Here is a 20529-nt window from a genome sequence, read left to right on the forward strand (position 1 = left end):
AAACCTTGGGGGCTATATTTGATTCAAAGCTATCCTTCAAACAGATCACATAACTCCCATCCAGTTACTTTCTTACTTTGCAAACCACGAGAAAGACCAGTTGTGCACTAGCTCAGAATCACATAAACTGTAATTCAAACTTCAATACTCTCACAAATTGATTACTGCAATTCCTTTTATTTGGGACTTATAAGTTACATAATGTCAAAGTTACAATGTATTCAGAATGCCTCTAGTACTGTGAACTAAATTAAAAAAATGATTCTGATCATTGTGCTAACGAAGCAGCGCGCACACGCACCCACCCACATGCAGACAAAAATCCATTGTGACTGTAAATATCTAGTTAATGACAGCTTATGTACCCTTCAAATCTGCGTCACCTGCTGTAGGGAGTTTACTGCTGCTTCGGAGGTTCACCATTAACAAGAAACCTCACAGCTAAGAAAAATGCAGGCCTTTTTAGACCTCCAAAATAGCATTTTACTTGAGTGCTACCCATACACTTTAAAGGGCAATTCGTCTGGGCTCCTTTTTGCACAGTTCGGGCATCATAATCAGCATCTAACTTCGCTGTAGGGACCCCTGGCATTATTATTAATTAAACTATAATGCCACCTGAGCACCTTCTACTAGATGACATGGCAAGTGGCAATGTGCAGCAAAATGACCATGAGAAAGGAAATCAGCCAATCAGATATAAGCAAGACATTACCTTGCCTAACACAGCCCCTTTCTACAGTATAGAAAAGTGAAAGCTCTTCTCGGTATTTGGCAATAGTTATTTTAGCATGCCGGAAGTTCAAAAGGAGACAAATTCAAATTTTCAAAAGAAGAAATTTGGTTTTACAAACCATATTGAATTTATTAATTTTTGAACGCACTCACTGATGGCAAACCAGAGTTCTTAAAATGAGGACCCATAAATGTGTTTGGTAAGAAAGAAGCTTATTGAAGTTAATCAAATAAGAATGTTTTATGGCCCTTGTCCAATGCTGCAATAGAAAAGTGTCAATGGAAGTGGAATACTGCATCTGTGATCACCAACTAGACTGACGCGAGTGCTTCCAGTTGGACCATCCAATATGACCTTTCATAGAAGTGTAACTAGACGACTGGCTGTATCACTGAGCTTGCCAAGAGACTACCAAGCTGGGCTACGAAAATTAGGAGTTTAGTTCCTGAAAAGAAGATATGACATTCTCTAAAGTATCCTCTCAAAGATGCACCAAGAGAAGGCAGATCAGTTTGTCATATCTAAAATATTCTGGAAAGGGGTTGATGAAATGAATGCAACATTTGATTCATTTTTTAGGTCTCGCCTGTCGATGCGCATGCGCATCGAGCAAGCGAGACTATAGGGGCTCATCCAGACTTTATCTAACTTGCAAGGAATCGTGGCGATTCCTTGCAGTGCCCGTGACTTTTAAGCTCAATGCGCATGTGCATTGAGCTTAAAAGCGCGTGCACATGCCCCCAGCCGCCTGCCTTGCCTACTCTCTCTCACAGCCTCCCCCAGCTCCGCCCCCTCACTACTTGATTGCACGGCCGCTAGGCCGTGCCTCCCCTACTCTCCTCCCCCCTCCTCCTCTCCTCCCCTGCCTGCCTGCCGCTAGGCCGTGCCTCCCCTACTCTCCTCCCCCCTCCTCCTCCTACTGCCGTGTCGCACCTCTCCCCTCTCCGCCCCCTCCCCTGCCAGCCGTGTTACGGTGAAAGGCTTGTTTTGTTACACGACATTCCTGGGGATTTACTTTTCAAAGTACAGGCTATCTTAGGACCGTGAAGAGGATACAGCGTGTACACATAACACTGCAGCAAGCATGCTGAAACGCCATGCACAAACGTTCAAAACAATAAAATAATAATGTATTTGCACTATTCAGAGCTGCAGGACTTGATTTGGATCCGGATTTATTATGTGAATGTTTTTGTTTTTCGAGGACTCATGTGATTCTCTCACTTGGAATGAACTGCCGAGAGTCGGGAACATGCCTAGCTCGTCGACGGAAGACACTCTTGGTGTCTCTGGCTAATTAAACTACTTCTTATGTACGTTGACCAGAATTTAAAAACGATATCGGGACATTCTGCAAGGATATAAGTAGGGCTACACATTTACATTGACAGAATAACTTAAGCACCACCCTTACCAACTTAGTGAGCTACTATGGGGAATGATGTGCAACGTTTAGCCACCGTGCCATCTAACTGAATCACCTAGTCGGAGATTTTAATCGCTTCTTGACTGTCAGTATTTCCATCAACTGGGGCTTGCATTTACAGTATTTCAGTTCTTACAACTGTATTGTCGCAGATACCATGAGCTGGGTTGCAACAATCATTTAAATGTTCAGAGAACATGTACAATTATCAGCTAGGAGGTTGAAGACTGTTAAATCTAAAACCCGCATTCTGGGGTAAGAGTCATTCTCCACGGCCGCCAAGCCACATCAAAGGCTTCCGCTGACCCGGCATCAATCACCCTCCCCCAGCGCTGCCCCGCCCCCTGCTTCACAGCCATCTGACTTATTCACGGCCGCAGGCCGTGACTCGACAGTCCTGCAGTGCTTAACTCCCTCCTCCTCCCTCGCCAAAGAGCACCCCGCCCCCGCAATGGATTGTATCCTGTGTGTCTTCTCAATATCAGGCTTCCTCTGTCGGTTAGGTATTTCGGTCACCAGGGTTACCGACTTGAAGAAAAGTAGGCTCTTGAATTCCCAGAGTGGCTCATGTCCACGGCTCAACATCGACTCTACTATCAGCAACCCATACAACCGGAAAGGATGACGGCCAAAAAACGGAGGTCAGGTCGTACATTAATCACCAGACAGTGTACCAAGCCAATCTGCTGAGGAATAGAGCTCTCCATCTAGCCTCCCCCCTCCCCTTCTCTGCCTTCCCTCCGTCTTGTTTTTTTACTGCCTCATTAGTTAACCGCCCCACCTCCACTTTGTTGTCTAGTTGGCAGACTCAGCTGAGAGGCCAACAACTGAATGGGTGCATGCAATAGGTCTCGGAGCATTTGAGTTAGAGCTTTTAGATTTGTTTATGGCTTTTTTTCTTTGTAATTCTTTAGCATTGCCTACAGGAAACAAAAATGCTAAAGATAAAAAAAAAAAAACCATAAACAATTCTAAAAGCACAAACTCTAATGCTGCGAGACCTATTGCATTTCCAATGCTTGTCTTATGAGTTGTGGAAGTTAGGCAATGAATATTCACTTTAAAAGATTTCATATAAATAAAATTGTTGAAAAAGGATGTACGAATAATCAAATTAAAGGCTGTAGACCTACTGAAACATTCAAGGATATTGCATCTTCAGTTACCCAGAATATAGGAATCAGTCCTTGACTTCTTGATAAAAATTAATAGTGTTCCATAACTAACAGGAAAGTGATCCAATAATAAGGTGTACAGTCAGAATTCCATCACAAGTCCTGAGAACACAACTGAGCCCACAAGCAATAGTGGCTAATTTTGTGGATTATCGTATGAAATAAATGCTTCATGTCAGACCTAGATTCTTTGGTGCTGTCAACCACAATAAGCATTCCAGTGTGAAGCCATATAGTGTTTAATGTGTGTGTTTGATTTTTTGCTCTTACTTCCGCCAAAACATGCTTTCTGATTACAGTTGCATCTTTCTTGACCATGCATTGTTCTGACCAGTTTTGTTATTATGCCCCAGGCATGTCTTGTTAGTTTCAAATATAACACCATATTTCCTAAACTCCTTTTTTCCACACTAAGTTTCCTGAGACGGTGAATATCCATACAGCGTTTAGGCATACAACCCCCCTGGCGTATTTATAAATAGCCTGGTGCTTCATATTTTAGGGTCTTTACGTGGGCCCTTCTGGTCTTACAGGCAAGGCGTCAACAATTCTTCTATCATGTTATGTTGTCTGCTTATTCTGCCTGTTTCCGAAGCTTATGGATTGAAGGATCCAGGCAATATCAAGAAGGATATTTCTACCAGGGAGATGGTGGATTTTTAGATATAGTCACTGTAGGTTTCCCAACTGACTTTTGTGATGTTGCCTCCCAGGCATCTCCAAACAATTTAGTTTTTCTGTGTAGCTGGGGCACTGAACAGCTTCCAATCTGTTTCACATGTCGCACGTTTCTCTGCAAATGTACTTCTCCGTAAATCCGTGTCAAACTGTTACGGTGTCTGGTGCATTTGTAGAAGGCCCATGCAATATTCTCACATAGTAAAAACTGAGACATGGAGGAGCAACTGGTGCTAGTCACTCTTCAGTCACTCTTCCTTATCACAGTCTTTTTGTTCTTCCTTCTCATCATTATACTTCCATTGCTTTCCTTTTGCATCCAATTTGTCAGATGCTTACTTCTTAAATGATTAAGGGTGGTCATCAAGCGTTGCACCTAGGGACTCAAAATAGGGGGCTGTATTACCTCACACACCCACTCACAGAACCTGATCATACAACCAGTCACTCACCAATACAGCCACACACTCACCCATAAAGCTACTGATGCACCAAGTTATTCACCTACACAGCCACTCACACACCCACTCACCCCTACAGCATCTCAGCAAAGCCACTCACCCATACAACCACTCACACACCCACTTACATACCCATTCACACATACCTACAACCACTCACCCATACAGCCAATCCCACAGACACTCACTCTTCCATACAGCCACTCACATTACCTCACTTAACTAAACACTCATCCAAACAGCCACTTACACGCCCACCCATACAGCCACTCACGCATACAGCCACTGACACACCCTTTCACCAATACAGCCACAAAGTCACCCACGCAGCTTCTCAGACACCAAATTCTGCAGCCACTCACGCACCCACTCACAACCTGTACAGTCACTTAGACACCCACTCACGGATGCACATAGTCACTCACATAAACAATGTTAAAAAAGGAATCCCTCCGTAGTACACAAAGTATACTAATTTAAAACTTTTGCGGTACCTCAGTATATTAGTATATATGTTTAACATACAAATATGTTTAGAAAACATTCACAATCACTGGATGATGTCATCAGTGATTGTCATAAGTGAGTAATATGTGAGGTCATAAGCAGTGCATTGCTGGGGTGTACGTTCTAGTTAGCTTGGGTAACTATAACTGCTGAATCTCACTAGTTTTGTACTAGTGAAATCTAAGCCTAACTATAACGTCCCTGTGACCTTTCCCCCCCCCCCCCCTTCAGTAAATGGGTGGCCTGATTGCTGGGGAGGAGCTAGCGGTCCATTTATGAGTCTCATATTGTGTGTGTTTTTTCTGCATTGTTGATAATTTTTTAATGTTTAAATTTGTGAGTTGTTTGTATTTATCTATACATATATTTTTGTGGAATGCCCATTCAGGGCTGAATTTGCAAAATAATTATCATTGGTGCGTTCATTGCCCATCCAGGGCGCAATTTTGTCAGTGATTTAACTGAATGTATACCACTTAGAAATGGTGGTCAGAATGCACTATACATGTCCTTTCTTTATTTTGTTGATTGGCTGTATATATACTTTGCCTAAGGGTGGCGCCGGCCTCTAACTGAGAAAGGCGGTGGCCGAAACGCGTCTTAGAGTGTTTGTCCAATAAATCATATTGGACAGTCCCCCGCGAGTGCTGTGTGCTTCTTGCAACTGAGCTGAGTCTGTGGTAGTGACTGGCGTGGTACCGTCTCCCGCGATTAAAAGCACCCGGCCGCGAGTGAAGGAGAGCAGACGGAGAGTGAGCCTTTATTTATTTATATATATATATATATAGTAAGTAAGTAAATAGCTTTATTTCGAAATGTTTCATTTCATAAAAGCATTACAATAAAACAAATACAGGATAAAAACAATTATTGAGTTTAAAATCACAAGAAAAAATCATTTAAAAAGTGCAATATACAACAGTGCTAAAAAACGACCATCTTAGGGCAAGCATAGGGACACATACTTAGTCGACCTTAGGGGATGGAATGAGACACAACAATAAGTAACTGTGCCGAAGGATCCACAAATGGAGCCATTTACTGGAGGATCATCATCCTTGTAGATCTTATCCTCCAGGCCCACCCCAAATATTTCGCCAGGCCACATGCGAGCAAGGGTTGGGAGTCTGATCTTAACAAATATAGTGCCTCCTCGTATGACCGTGTACCCAGCCTCAAGCAAAGCGGTTTCAACCACCTACGGCGAGGACTAGAATATGCGGGACATACAAACATTAAATGGGAAATTGATTCGACACTGTTTGGACAGAAAGGGCAAGTTGATACAGTTTGCCAGGGGGGTTTCCAATTTGCTGTCCATGATCCCACGGGCAGAACACCGACCCTGAATTTAAAATACAACGCCCTATCTGTTGGGTTAGAAATCACATCCAAATAGTGCTCTCTATGGGGACGGCCTTTGAATGACAAAAACTCCACCGCAGATCTACATAGGTTGGTTTGTTTAGATCTCTCGTTATCCACCCACGCCCAAAATAATTTCTTTAATAATTGTTTGGGTGGTGAGGATCTGTTGGCCCAGGCGTCATCCAGGCCGAGTTCACAAAGCAGGCGCTTAACTTCCAAGAGCCAACCAATCTTATACCAACCCAAGGTGGAAAGAAGCTCGCGGAGAGCATCTGCATAGCTCGCGAGTTCAGGAACATTCCAAATGCGGGCCCACAGGAGAAGGGGGCGTAACTTCGCCTGCTCGGCTATGGAACGTGTACCAGTATCAAATAAAAGTGGGAGAGTTGGGGAGCTGTGAGGGAGCCTCATTAAATCTTTGTGGAATTTGTTCTCAAGATGGGATAGAGTGTCAAATTTCTGGGTACCCCACAACTCTGCCCCATATAGAGCCGCACTCACAGCTTTTGCCCTATAAATGTCTAGTATCACCCCAATGGGCTTGAGCGAGGAGGCACGGTGTTCTTTCAGTAGGGCACCCGTGACCCTCCTATGAGCCAGAATGATCTTTTGGTGGTGCGCCTTCCAGCTCATAGAGTCACAGAGGCGGATTCCTAGATAATCAAATTCCCTTACCCTTTCTAAGGGAACTGAATCCAGGGATGGAGGGTGGACTGTCTTTCTAGGGGGATTCAACACCAGGAACTTAGTTTTGCTGATGTTAATAGCCAAGCCCCTGGTGTCACAGAAGCCCTGGAACCTAGTTAGCAAGGTTTGAAGGCCCACCGGGGATTTCGAAATCAGCAGGGTATCATCTGCAAACAGGAGTGTTGGTATCTTCCTGCCCGCCAGGGAAGGTGCGTCTGCAGATAGCTGGAGCAGATGCTCCACCACTCCGTTTAGATATAATGAAAACAGAGTGGGGGCTAGCACACACCCCTGGCGGACCCCCCTGTCTACAGAGATGCGAGATGTTTTTTCGCCCTGCGCACCCCATCTAATTCTGGCAAAATTTTCCTCATGGAATTTGATGATTAATGCCAGCAAATAAGCGGGCATGCCCAACCCCTCAAGAACGGCCCACAGTTGGTTACGTTTGACTAGGTCAAAGGCAGTCCGCAAATCTATAAAAGCAAGATACAGACTGCCCTTGCCCAGTTTAACCACTTTCCAATACAACATAAGGAAGCGGAATGTCTGCTCAATAGTGCCGGTACCAGATCTAAAGCCGGCCTGAAAGTCAGACAATACCTTTGCTTCCTCAGCCCATTGGAGGAGCCTCCCTAATACCACCTTCCCTGCTACCTTCTGGGTGGAATCAAGCAGACTTATGGGTCGGTAGTTGGCAGGGTCATCCCTACACCCCTTTTTAAAAATCGGGACAACTTCTGCGCCCCTCCAGGAATCCGGGAATCCTCCGCCCTCCATGGCCTCATTTAGGAGTTTGGCAATAAGTGGGCTCCACTCCTCTATATTTATGCGCAGCAGGTCGCCCGGAACTCCATCTGGGCCCGCTGCCTTATTGGGCACAATACACCTAATTGCTACTTCTACCTCCTTGGCTGTAAAGGTAGAGTCAGAGTGTATGCTGTTAACCGATATTATGTGGCTTTCGCCCCTACAGTGGCCCCTAGCCCCCTGAGAATTAGTATAAAGTTTTGAAAAATGGGCCAGCCAAGCATCCCCTGTAATATTGCAAGTCAACAATGAGTCAACCGGCCTGTCCCTACCTCTAAACAAGGCCCAAAAGGCCCTTGAGTCCTTCCTGGAACCCGCATCCATTAATTCACTCCAGAAGTTAGTTTCGTGAGTTGCCCTTGCCACCTCTTGGGCTTTTCTATATTCCTTCCTAGCAGAGGATATCAACCCAGGATCTTTCAAGCCGACTGCTCGAATAAGGTTGCTTTTGGCCAGACGACAGGCAGGAGAATACCATTGATCTCTGCCCCTTAATACAGTTCTCCGCCTAGCCCCACCCCTTCCCTGGGGAACTAAGAACAGGTTGCCAAGTGATGCGATAATCTCCGTGAAGGTTGTTAGAACTGCTTCATCGGAGTCCAACATACTCAAGGTACCCTTGGCTTCCAGCATTATGGTTCTTGCTTGGGCCATTCTTGATTCATCCAAGGCAACTTTGGCCCATTTCAGCCTTCTGCCACAGTTGGATGGGACAACTTCATTAGATGATTTCCAGGTGGATCGAGGCGATACTAGATCGCCTGCCTCCCATGGAAGAGCAAGTGATAGAACCAAGGGATTGTGATCACTGTCCGCTGTTTGTTGGACCTCCATATCAAGAAAATGCTCCCACAAATTGTGGTTCAACAATATATAGTCTATTCTAGAGGTGTGGCCCACCCTATTATAGGTGTGCGCACCCCTAGTGTCTGATTTGGAGCGGCCGTTTGTGGCTCTTAGGGCATATTCCAAGCAGAGAGAGTTGATATCAATGGCCTTCTGTGACCATTTTTTAATGGGGTCGAGATCGAGCAGAGGAATGCCTCTCTTGGCATCATCCTCCCACGTGTCCAAAATATCTTCGCAGGCCAGCGGTTCGAAGCAACAATTAAAATCGCCAGCCAATAAGATAGCGGAATCAATCTCGCAACCCCGAAGCTCTTCTTCGACTCCAGAGAAAAATAGAGGAGAAGAGTCCCCCCCCCGACCCCCCCTGGCATACAAATTAAACAATTCCATAATCCTGCCCCCCGGGCACCGAATGGTAAGTCTCAGCAGATCTGGCGATTGAGTGTTGATATGTTTTATGGTGAGCCCCAGAGAGATACTGACCCAGACATGAAGGCCACCAGAAGGGCGTCCTTTACTGCCTTTTGGCTTGGAGGCCGGCACATGGTACGTTGCAAAACCAACCCTGTGCACGGGCTCCACACACCAGGTTTCCTGTAGGAGACAGATCCCAAAAGGCTCCACAAAAGAATGCCAGTCAGGTTTATTTAGATTGCGCACTAGCCCCGCCACATTCCAACTTAAGATCTTAAACGAGGACATGCCTACCGAGCTTATGCAAGGTTGGGCGGCAGTAGCTGGGTACACAACATCGAGACCGTCAGGCTTGGGATGCTGAGAATGAGCCATAGTTTCCAGCGAATCCTGGGCTGGCAAGATCGCTGCTGAGGAAGAACTAGCATTGCCATCGAGCGGCGGACGGTGCAGCAAACCCCGACCAGGGGTGGCCAGGGGCGTAACCTGGGTCAGAGGACCAATGCCCCCCCTGTCCAAGGTAGTATACAGTGATGAAGAGACAGCCTCCACCTGCGGGGTATTAGGTTTGAGAGATGGAGCCAGAACAGGGGGTGTTACCGGTCAATCCACATCTTCAAGGCTGGCAAACCTGTTAAAGGTTGTGATACCAAGCCAGCCACTAGCTGGATTGTGAACCCTGGGGGTAAGCCCCCAGCTGGGCTGCTGGGGAACCAGAGTCCAATTACCCCCCTGAGGGTGGACCATCCGGGGTGGATAAAAGAATGACAAGGGCCTCGGGGCAATAGAAGAGCCCTCATTCTGGCTCACCCAGGAGCAGATGAAATTGGCCGTAAAAACATCGTCAAAAGTTACGACTATGCAGTCCCCAGGGATTGATTTCATAGTTGTTCCCACCCACGGGACTCTGCGAACCATTGTGACTCTGCTCTTCCTACCATTAGGGATGGGTCTATGGGAATTGAGCCAATGCATAACTTTGTTATGGAGGGATTGCTGATGTTCATAGAGGCCATTCTGTATTTCAGGCACCCCCGTCAATACTGCCACGTAATCGTTGGCTTCAGGTGGAAGATCGATATATCCCCCTCGGAAGTTGCTCCTAAAGCTTGGACCCCCCAAAGAACGAGTGCTAAATTTGTTTTGGGAGGTTTGCGCAGAACGAGAACTAAACCTGGTGGGATTCTGTGTTCTCGCATTGGCCGGGTTGGCACGAACATGTGGTTGAGTAGTAGGGGCGTTAGAGATGTTGGCCCTAGGCTGAGGAGCCGGGGTTGCAATGTCAACTCTCTTGGTCCGTGGTTTGGGAATGGGCTGAGTGGAACGAGGCGCAGTGAGGTTAGGCTGAGAACCCAAAATGACCGTGTGGGGGGGAATAGCTGCCTGGGCAACTCTATTGTTATCTATCAAACCCTGGTGTTCAAGGCCTCTCAGGCCAAGAGTGGCCAAAGCAATAATGCTTTTCTCCATCTCAAGGAGGTTGTTCTCTATTCGAGAGAGCCTTAAATCCAGGGGAGACAATAGGCTTTTAAGGGTGTCCCAGACTACTCCTATAAATTCTGATTCCCTCCCTTCTTGGTCGTTTGGGGCAGAGTCCAAACTCCTGCCAGATGGAAACCCACCAGAAGCCACAGAAGCAGTCCCATCGTTATTAGCACACCAAGCGGTCTGGGGGGCAATGGAGGGCATCCCTGTGCTACCGATAACTGGTGTGTTACCCATAACAGACCCGTTACCTCCCCTCTTCAGAATCTTTTTATATGGGGGGGAAATGCTGGGTGAGCGTTTTCTTTTATTAGTGTTGCCAGGGATACTATCTAGTCCTCCATAGGTAGTGGAGGCAAAAGAAGAATCTGGCGAGTTTGGGATAGAGGTAGAAGCGACAGAGAGGCTACCCACAACCGTTAGTTGATCCTCGGCAAAACAAGCGGACACAAAGATGATAGGGGGGTAGGTGAAATTGGGATATCGTGGACATCAACCTTAACTTCAGTTCCCCCTATATTATGAGCCCGAGTAGGAGTAATGGCAGATGCGATATGCCCAAGGGAGGATTTTTTAAGGGTGGCAAATTCCAGAGACAGTTTTCTAGCAGCTTCTAGGTCCAGTGACACTCTAGACTGTAATTTGGTAATTTCATGGTCTATGGCAATGTTCGTTCGTGTAATAAAGTCATCCATAGGTCCATTCGGAGCTGGCCCCGCCTTGGCCGCCCTGTTGCGGGTTACACGAGTACACATGTGTGCTAACAGTGGCGACCAAGTAGGACCTCGCTAAGAACAATCCCAAATGCCAGCAGCAACCACAAGAAGGAAAAAAAGGCGACAGAGGAAGGGCCCAGACCAGACCGCTCAGACCTCGAACGGCCTCAAACGGCCCGGTCTTTGCCCTGTCTTCGCCCGGGCTGCGTCCCGCGCTGCGGGAGGATGGATCCAAATTATACCGGCGTTCAGGGAGGTGGGCGGGCCGCCAGGGAGAGCGGACCGGAAGTAGGTGCCGGTCTAGCAGGGACTCCTGGGTAATGGAGTCCCTGACGCTCGCAGCCCTGCAGCCCCCAGCCACAGATGGAAAGCGGCTTTCCCCTTGAAGTCCTGGGCTGATGCCCCACACAAACTCCGGCGCTGCGGCACCCGCGGAGCGGGTGCGGCGAGGTCCGATGACGGCTGGTGCAGTGTCCGGTAAGCGCGTCCTTGAAGTGCGCTGTCCGCTAGGTCCGGCTGGTGCAGTGTCCGGTAAGCGCGTCCTTGAAGTGCGCTGTCCGCTAGGTCAAAGAGTGTCCCAGTTAAGATTTGGATTGCTGGGAGTTTTAAGGGGTCCTCAGGTGGGCGGTGGGCCGGCCGCCAGGGAGAGCGGACCGGAAGTAGGTGCCGGTCTAGCAGGGACTCCTGGGTAATGGAGTCCCTGACGCTCGCAGCCCTGCAGCCCCCAGCCACAGATGGAAAGCGGCTTTCCCCTTGAAGTCCTGGGCTGATGCCCCACACAAGCTGCGGCACCCGCGGAGCGGGTGCGGCGAGGTCCGGTGACGGCTGGTGCAGTGTCCGGTAAGCGCGTCCTTGAAGTGCGCTGTCCGCTAGGTCCGGCTGGTGCAGTGTCCGGTAAGCGCGTCCTTGAAGTGCGCTGTCCGCTAGGTCAAAGAGTGTCCCAGTTAAGATTTGGATTGCTGGGAGTTTTAAGGGGTCCTCAGGTGGGCGGTGGGCCGGCCGCCAGGGAGAGCGGACCGGAAGTAGGTGCCGGTCTAGCAGGGACTCCTGGGTAATGGAGTCCCTGACGCTCGCAGCCCTGCAGCCCCCAGCCACAGATGGAAAGCGGCTTTCCCCTTGAAGTCCTGGGCTGATGCCCCACACAAACTCCGGCGCTGCGGCACCCGCGGAGCGGGTGCGGCGAGGTCCGGTGACGGCTGGTGCAGTGTCCGGTAAGCGCGTCCTTGAAGTGCGCTGTCCGCTAGGTCCGGCTGGTGCAGTGTCCGGTAAGCGCGTCCTTGAAGTGCGCTGTCCGCTAGGTCAAAGAGTGTCCCAGTTAAGATTTGGATTGCTGGGAGTTTTAAGGGGTCCTCAGGTGGGCGGTGGGCCGGCCGCCAGGGAGAGCGGACCGGAAGTAGGTGCCGGTCTAGCAGGGACTCCTGGGTAATGGAGTCCCTGACGCTCGCAGCCCTGCAGCCCCCAGCCACAGATGGAAAGCGGCTTTCCCCTTGAAGTCCTGGGCTGATGCCCCACACAAACTCCGGCGCTGCGGCACCCGCGGAGCGGGTGCGGCGAGGTCCGGTGACGGCTGGTGCAGTGTCCGGTAAGCGCGTCCTTGAAGAGCGCTGTCCGCTAGGTCCGGCTGGTGCAGTGTCCGGTAAGCGCGTCCTTGAAGTGCGCTGTCCGCTAGGTCAAAGAGTGTATATATATATATATATATATATATATATATATTACCTACTGGCGGTCGCCAGTAGGTATATATAGTTAGGATTTTTTCTCTATGGGTTTTTTGAAAATTCTATGTCTAATAACTTTGGCGTTTGTGGACGGAATTGGCTGAAATTTTCAGGAAAATGGCACATTTTGTTTCTGAGCAGCCCTTGAAAATTTGGGGGGGGGTTCGTCCAGTGGGGGCCGAGAAAAAAGGGGGGTCCCAAAACGTGTTTTTAACATTGAGTTTTCCATCGGGCGGTTGGCCTCACTTTTAGCCCGAACGGCTGAATGGATTTGCACGAAACTTGGCAAAATTGTAGGGACTGGTAGCCCGATGTGCCTTTTGTAGGTCTCAATATATGTGCTCCAGTGGATTTTGAGAAATTAACGTTTAAAAAAAGATATATATCTGTAACAGCGGACCGGGCAGCGCTCTGGTTCGCGGACTTTTCGCGCAACGGAGCTTTGTGAAGCGAAGCTGATTGGTTCTCCGGCGTCTGTCAACATTCCAAACAGTCCGTAGCGGCCGCCATCTTGTCTCTCGGTAGGATCGAGAGACAAGAGGAGGTCAAAACAAAGGGGGAAATAACTATAAGGGGGCATAGTAGATCCTCGCTGACCCCCTAGGTTTGATGTGGAGGTTTTAAAAGGGCCCCGCGGGGCAAAAAAAAATAATAATAATAATAATTGAACGGCTGAATGGATTTGCACGAAACTTGGCAAAATATTAGGGACTGGTAGCCCGATGTGCCTTTGCTAGGTCTCAATATATGTGCTCCAGTGGATTTTGAGAAATTAACGTTCAAAAAAAGATATATATCTGTAACAGCGCTCCGCTTCGCGTAACGGAGGTTTGCGAAGCTGATTGGTCATTCTGTCACTGGGCTATAGTTGGGCTACATCTGGCTGATATTTGGGCTACATTTGTTTTTTTGTGTGTCTGGCGGCCATCTTTGGGCTACATTGGGCTACATTGGGCTTCATTGGGCTACATTCGGCTAATTAGCAAATAGCTCATCGCAAACTAGGAATGGTAAAGAATCGCTATTTATTCCTTAAAGTTCGCTATTTAGGAAATGCAAATAACTTTGATGATACATATGGCGGTTCATCTCTAACAAGATAAGAAGCATAGGGATACATTTATGATGACTGGCGCATCACCAGGGATGTGTTAGTCATTCTGTGCCGCTGTTCCGTCACCTATGGTGTGCTGCATTTACAATGCGGCGCATCATGGGGCAAAAACAGCACAGATGCGTGATGTATCTGTGCCGTAAAGGTGGCGCATTGCTGGAGTTGTATCGCAAGTGTGATGAAGCTCCAGCAAGGGTCGGGGGTGCCCCTGTCGCAGGGTTTCTGTTCTCACACAGAACTGTGGACAGAGTATTGGAACCTCGGCGAATGCATTGCTGGAGTTGTATCGCAAGTGTGATGAAGCTCCAGCAAGGGTCGGGGGTGCCCCTGTCGCAGGGTTTCTGTTCTCACACAGAACTGTGGACAGAGGATTGGACCCTCGGCGAATTAGGGTGTCCCAAAACTCACGTTAGTAATCAAAAACTCCTTAGCAAGCTAGGTACAGTGTCACATTGGATATAACAAACTCTCAATGTTTAGACAATCCAGAATATGAACTTATAGTACCTCAGGATACGTGGAACTCATGAACAGTCGGTCGTTATAGATTTCTTAGAAACCAGAACATGGAGTTAAGAAGAACAGATGTGTATTTGAAATGTTTATTTACTAATGCCGTCTTCTCAGGCGTAGTACCTTAGATAATAAAAGTACACATATTATCAGTAGCAAAATTACCAGCATAGTTACTAGTACATAAAAAGTGAATGGTGATAGTATGTTAACATGCTGTAAATGAATAAGAGTTAGCAACACTTATAAGCAGCCGCGGGCCGTGGAGGGAGTTACGGTGAGGCAGGGAGGCGGGGAGGGGGAGAAGCAGGGTGGAGAATACAAGTACACATATTATCAGTAGCAAAATTACCAGCATAGTTACTAGTACATAAAAAGCGAATGGTGACAGTATGTTAACATGCTGTAAATGAATAAGAGTTAGCAACACTTATAAGCAGCCGCGGGCCGTGGAGGGAGTTACGGTGGGGCAGGGAGGCGGGGAGGGGGAGGGGCAAGGTAGAGAGGGCTCCACCCTGCTTCTCCCCCTCCCCGCCTCCCTGCCCCATCGTAACTCCCTCCACGGCCCGCGGCTGCTTATATCTCACCCTCCCTAATACACATATTATATTATTTGCTAAGAAGGTCTCTTTGTGTTGGTTTAGGGCGTGCCCATACTTTAGTGTCTTAGATTTGAAGGAATCACATCAGCATACACCAGCTCTCTCTTCATGTGAACCGCATCAACTGTTGTGTATGTGTGTTCGGCAAAGCAATATAAAACCCGCCTCATGCCCAGAATTGGCAGAAGTTGCACTTATGTTATGAGTATGAAGTCGTGGAGATCAGACCTCATAACCATTCTGTATCGTGTTGTTCTTGAAACTTTAGCACTCGCTGTACAGATATAGTTTAACAAGTAAAGCAGATAGTAGACCAATAACATATTATTCTCATGTAAACCACGATGAACTACTAGGTGGAAAGCTAAAGCAACAACTAAGTGTCGTGTGCAGAAGTTGCAAAAAAGGGAAAATGGCGTTTAAACCGGTAATGAGCCCATGCTAACTTAACACGGTGTAAAGATATCCAGGACCTAGATGACACCTCCTCATGATCCGGAAACGAACTGAATAAGATAATAGAAGTGCCATCTCATGAGAGCAGATTGCAAGTTTATATGTGGACGGTCCGCAAGGTAAAGCATTAAAAACTAGGAAAATTTAATGCTAAAGAAAAATAAAACAGCCAAGTACTTTATCGAGTCTTAAGCCAATAGGCAAGGTAAATAATAAAAACTTGACAAATAAGTCAATGAATTGTCAATGAAATGCTAGTACTCAGCATATCAAACATGAAAAAGGTCTATGACATAACTGTGTATGCAAAATAAGCTGCAACAGCCTCCAATAGGAAGTCACCGTCTTCATCCGAAAACAGTTCAGCCATCCAATTTAAAAGCGGAAAAGAACATACGTGCTCTCCCAGCACCGGATCCTCTATCACCATCAGAGGACAGCTCGGTGGGTTTTCAAGAAAGCTCTGTTCCAAGAAAGACTGTGCTGCCGCCAGTAAATTCCAGGGACCAAGTAGTCCATGCATCAATGCCACAGCCATAATCCTTTCGCCAGGACAAACCAACTCGTGAGTAATGATAGGAGTCATCAGCTGATTAAAGTCGACGTCAGGAGAAACCGGTCCGCAGAGACACAAATCAATGGCCCAATCGAAATCACAGGTCAGGCAGTGAAATACAGGCTGGACACAGGTGAAGTAGGAGAACCGAAAAGATAATCCATATGCCGTGCTTAATATCGCCAACGGCATTGTGCCATAATATTCTAGCATGCGATTGCGGAACAGTGTCAGCAGCTGCAGGGTCGGAGGTTGCATAGGAGGGACATCCATATTTAAAAATGTAAAAAAGCACAAGAGCGTCCGCTGGTAATGCAAGTAAAAATGCCAATCTACGAACCAGAGTGCAGAAAATACAATGAAAGGAAGCAGGGATGACTCCAAAGATTTTCTCAAATGAAGTCACGAGACCACTGGTAACAACTTTAAAAAAGTGTGCCAGGGACTTTGTGGAGGATGCGTTAAAGATAGTCGGAAACATGTTGCTGAAATTGAAAGGCAAATCTTAATTGAAAAGGGTGTGCACCTCTGTATGGGTGTTCGCTATGTGAAGTACGAAAGTTTCACGGGCCGAACTCAAGGCCACCTCTCTCTGAGACAAAAGAGCTCTTATTCTTGCCATGCCGTTGAAACGTGTCCCAAGGTTGGTATTTGTGGCCAGATTGAAAACTCCCTATGTTCATGTGTGGGAGGAAATAGAACATTTCTGCAGCAAATAACCCGTTCACTTACTGTTACGATAAAAGGAATACTTTTAATTAACTCAGAACAATCTTCATTATTGAGCATCAAATAACTACCATTTTCCAACAACTTGAACGTGGGGATGATAGCAGGAACTGGCGTGCCTTGCAACACGCAAGCCATATTTGGTCGGTGTTTGTTGCATGAACCGTGTAACTGTATGTGCCTACACATTAGTGAATGATCTGGCGTCTCAGTGCATTCCTCTCCATTCAGATAAACTTCTTGATCATCTTTGAAACATCTGTATGTGTATGGAAGCGACCAGACCTCATGAAGAAAAGCACTACCTAAAGGTTCATAACGACCTATTGGTATATATTTCATACAATTTGAAAACTTATATAAAGCAAAAGGCAGCGTTATTAAACCGTGGATAAGGCATGTTGCCAAAAAACCCGCAATCCTCTGCTGATGATGTCACTGAGCATGTCATGAATGATGTAATATGTGACATCATCAGCAGTGGATTACGGGTAATGGTATCTCTAGTTTACTCCCTTATAGCTGTGTTTCTTTTAACATAAGTGTCTGTTTCCTTCCCTTATACTTACTGTTTTTGGTTCGCTTCCGGTTCGCGTACCGGCGATCGAACTAGGAAGCGAACTAAGAGAAATAGAGGTTGGCACAGTTCCAAATATTGTACCAATTTTTTAATAACGGGGAGGTAGTTCTGAAAAGAACTTTTTTTTTTTTAATTTTTCTGAACATTTTTTTACTGTTTTTGAATTTTTCGGAACAGTTTTATATTTTTTTGGGTTTTTCTTGGAGGGGGCAATGAAAACGATTCATTGTAAAGGGCTCAACAGGAGCAACAAAACAAAAAAAAGAAGTATTTATTATTTTGGGCGTTTCGGACAAACTTGCATATGATAGTCAATAGCTCTGTTGATCAGAGTGATGCTTTTTTCTCCGTAGGAAATGAATCCATCGCAAAATGCGCAGATGTGTTTTACATCACCAAATCTCATTTGTATATTTGGCACCATCTCCCTGCCCTCTGGTCCCGTTACTTCCGGTACAACAGATCTTCTGGCCATAATAGGGAGATTATCTAGGTCGTTCCGAAACTGTGCAGCACTGTAGTTGTTAGGATGCCACCTAGTCATATGGCGATGCATTGTGTAGTTTCCGAAACTGTATTTTTTGTCGGTCCCTCTGGACAGTCTATCTTGACATATAAGGCAAGTTACGTATCTTGCATTTACTTTTTTCTGACCTTTGGGAATTTAAAAAAATTGCCAAATGAAGTTTTCTTCCCGGTGAGACGTCCTGGGCTGCTCAGGCAAAAACTGCCTCTCTTCGTGCTCGTCCTCCTGTTCCTCTTCTTCTTCTTCTTGTTGAATTACAACTTGAGCAGGTGGTCCACTCTTCCTTGGATGTGGTGGAGGTGGTGGGGAAGCACCAGCTGAAGCTACTAAAGAAGCCATTGCTCAGTGATCACAAAGGGTCTTTCTCTCACAATGATGAAAGTCAGAGTGAGGAAAGAAGGAGGGATTTTCATCATTTGGGAAAAACAAGAGTTCTCAACCAATCAAAAGTGTTCATTTTAGATTATATGACCTAGTCTTACATCATTAGGAAACCAAAAGTGAAATGAACCAATGAAAAGTGTTATTACCAAGTCACATGACTTGCTGTGTTTACGTTAAGCGCTTTGCAGGGCCTCCCGGTTTGCTTCCAGAAACCTGCGCTTTGCGACTCGCTTCGCGTACCAGTTCGCTAACGTAGCACGTCATATGACGTATCACGCGACAACGTGAAACGTCATGCGGACGGGCGGCGTCACGATGTTGTTTTCTAACGCGGCACTTGCGGTAAAGAAACGTTTACCGGCTCGCGGTCTATTTCGCGGCATCAAGGTCAGCTAACGGGAAGCTTCCCGATTCGCGAAGCGGGAACGAAGAAAAAAAAATATTTAAAAAAAAAATTATTCATAAACATATAAAATATATTTTTGGATTTAAAGAAGAATACATTTTACAGCTACAGATATTAGCTGTTAAAAAACCAATGAAATTCACAGAAAAAACCATAGGTTATAGACCATATATAGTTAGGAATTAGCATTTACAAAACCTTGAAAATTCACTGAAAAAACCATAGGTTATAGACCATATATAGTTAGGAATTAGCATTTACAAAACCTTATTTTACTCACACAAAACCATTGAAATTCCATATATAGTTAGTTGCACTAACTATATATCGCACACCCGCAATCCACTGCTGATGATGTCACATATTACATCATTCATGACATGGTCAGTGACATCACGGATGACATCACTGATGACAACATCCAGTGACTGTGTGTTTCTGTAAAGTTAAAATATGTCTTACATATTGAAGAATGAGTGGAAGTATAAGTGTCTGGACGAAGGATTTAGTAGGTGCATGACTGAATGTATGAGTGAGTGATTAAATGTGTCTCACTGAGTGCATGGGTTAGTGACTAAACTGTCTTAATTTGTGCATCATTATGTCTGTTGTTCTGTAAACTGCAGCATGTGTTGATCAGTAGCTATATGAGTAACTATATGGGTTATTGATTGATTGCCCAAGTATTTGCATGGGAGACTGAGTGTGTGTGTGGCTGGCTGGGAGGTGTGTGACTCTGTGCAGATCAATGTGTACTTGTATCAATGATTGTATAAGAGACTAAGTATGTGTTAGTATATGGTTGAAAACGTAAGGTGCTCTATGTTTAACTGTATAGATTAGAAAATGGAAGTGTGATTGATTCTTTACAGGACTGACTAGGTGTGTGAGTAACTCCATGGATGAGTGGCAGAGTGTGAGTGTCTGTATAGGTGTATGAGTGCATATGATAGTGTTGTAAAGATGATTGATTGTATGTATGAATGATTGTATGGGTGAATGAGTGAATGTGTGTGTAGACGTAGGAATCAGTGAGTGCGTATGTAGTAACTAGTATTGGTGTGTCAATGGTTTCAAAAATTATACTCTGTATTTAACACTGAGTGTAACAGAGGTTATATTAAAATGTGAGGAGATGCATTGTATTGTCACATGAATGATATCATCAGTGATGTGGTCATTGATGTCATTTGAGATGTCATCAGTGATGTCATCAGTGATGTCACTGACCATGTCATGAATGATGTAATATGTGACATCATCAGCAGTGGATTGCGGGTGCGCGATATATAGTTAGTGCAACTAACTATATATGGAATTTCAATGGTTTTGTGTGAGTAAAATAAGGTTTTCTAAATGCTAATTCCTAACTATATATGGTCTATAACCTATGGTTTTTTCAGTGAATATATATATATATATATATATATATATATATATATATTGAATGTAAAGTACAAGGAGATGAAATGTAGGGAGAGGGGTAAAATGAGAAGTTATAAAAACGGTGAGAGCAAAGAAATAGCTAAATTAAGCAGTTAGGTAGAGAGATTAGATGTGATAGAGAAATAAGGTATAGCAGTGTGACGTATCAAGAGCTAATATGTAAACAGATGGATAAAGAGGTGAGATA

The 20529-nt window shown here is 45.9% G+C and overlaps 1 protein-coding gene across 1 annotated transcript in view; it reads left to right on the forward strand.

Moving 5' to 3' along the window:
* MRI1 (methylthioribose-1-phosphate isomerase 1) overlaps positions 1-20529 on the forward strand; it is a 48174-nt gene that overhangs the window by 26620 nt on the left and 1025 nt on the right. The window lies entirely within an intron of this gene.

This window comes from Lissotriton helveticus, chromosome 1_1 (assembly GCF_964261635.1).
Source record: "Lissotriton helveticus chromosome 1_1, aLisHel1.1, whole genome shotgun sequence".
NCBI classification, from domain to species: domain Eukaryota; kingdom Metazoa; phylum Chordata; class Amphibia; order Caudata; family Salamandridae; genus Lissotriton; species Lissotriton helveticus.